Genomic DNA, 1,794 nt, shown 5'->3' on the forward strand with positions numbered 1-1,794 from the left:
GCTACAGTCTGCCAACATTCGGTCGCTATCGCTGAAGACTGCTCTGCTTCTAGCACTGGCATCAGTAAAGCGAATAGGGGACCTGCAGGCGCTCTCTATTAGCCCTGCCTTCCTGGAATTCGGGACTAACGACACTAAAGTCGTCCTGAAACCAAGGCACGGTTACGTACCTAAGGTGCTCTCCACTCAGACCACAGGTCATTACGCTCTCCGCGCTTCCTCCTTCTGAAGAGGACAGAGAGCTGGGCCTCGCCGTCCACATTTGCAAGGTTTTATAACCTGGAAGTCCCGGCCTTGCAGGCCAGGGTCCTTTCCGCTTGAAATGACAGGTGCTGTGTAAACAGATCTGGCGGAGAGCCCTTGACCGTATCACGCTCAAGCTCTCTGGCATCAGTTCACCTGTTAGCTCTCGACCCTTGGGTGTCGAAGTTACAGGAGTACTTTGGAACGATTAACCAGTCCGGGTGTGACTTCAGGGTGTTTGAATCTTCTTGCTGGAAACGTTTCTTCCAATCAATTCTTTGTCAAATGTATCATTCTTGTTATAGAAATCATGTCCAAAATTATACTCTGCAAGAGCGGAAAACTCAGACCATGTGCCTGATAAGACAACATTTGATTTATGAATTGGGAGGAGAAATATACAACACCCCAAGCAAAGACGACATCTAATTGGTCAAAACACCATTTGGGAGGTGTCCAAAAGCCCAGTTTAAATACTCAGGACACCATCAAATCTCTCTCTTCCTTCTTCCCTTTTCGAACCGTGCTTTTTCAGTCATCACCTTTTGCGCTCTTTGAGCGTGCTCTGGCTTACACGCCAGCTCCTCCAAAACCATGAAGAGAAATATTTTCTCACTTTCTCTCTTCCTGCAACTTGTGTGAATGTGTGAATGCGTGTGTTCATGCGTTAGATTAGTTTATGCGTGTTAGATTTATCCAATAAAGTCTTATTCTTATTGAAAAGAGAAGTATCTTGTGTTTTGTGCTTACAAGTTAATGTCTTAAACTGCCGATCTTGTTACTGTGCTAATAAATAGTGTTTTCACTATACTTTGGATATTAATATCCATTGCAGAATTGATGTCATACGGCTCGTTCATTGAATCGCTGGCCGTCTCAGTGATCAGCCGTCTTACATATTATTGGTGGAGTTCCCTTTAAAATCTTAAATGATTCCCTTTGAGCTAAATTGACCTGTTTCCCTTACATTATTATAATTTTTTTTTATTTAGTCTTATTTAATTGTTCTTTCTGTTCTCATGTCATGTATGTCTGCAGTATGTATGTGAGCTCCTAAAAAAAACCACAACAAATTCCTTGTGTGTCTGCACACACTTGGCGAATAAAGCTAATTCTGATTTTGATTCTGATTAAAATGATGCTTTCGGGGGACACATTCCAAAGGTAGGAAGGCATCAAGGCACGTCCGAATCCAAAGTTAGCTTCATTTCCTGTCTCATGAGATACCATAATCTGATCGATTTTTGAAGGCAGCATAGATGTATCCTTCGCTGCCTTTAATATCCCACAATCCTGTGCATTCCATTCCGTGATGGTTGAACTAAAAAAAATAAAGATGGCATTTGAAAGTAAATGTAAAAAGTGCTTTCAAAGAAGCACAAAATCAGTTTTACGGACTTTTAAATTAATTGTTTCCTCCTGGTGGACCTGCCCAACTCAATCCGAGCAGCTGAGTCCTTAGCCATCTTCAAGAATCGGCTAAAAACGCATCTCTTCCATCTTTATTTGAGCCTCTAACTCTAGCACTCTCTATTCTAATTCTATTCTTTA

This window comes from Sinocyclocheilus rhinocerous, unplaced genomic scaffold (genome assembly GCF_001515625.1).
Source record: "Sinocyclocheilus rhinocerous isolate Xijiao unplaced genomic scaffold, SAMN03320098_v1.1 scaffold949, whole genome shotgun sequence".
NCBI lineage: Eukaryota > Metazoa > Chordata > Actinopteri > Cypriniformes > Cyprinidae > Sinocyclocheilus > Sinocyclocheilus rhinocerous.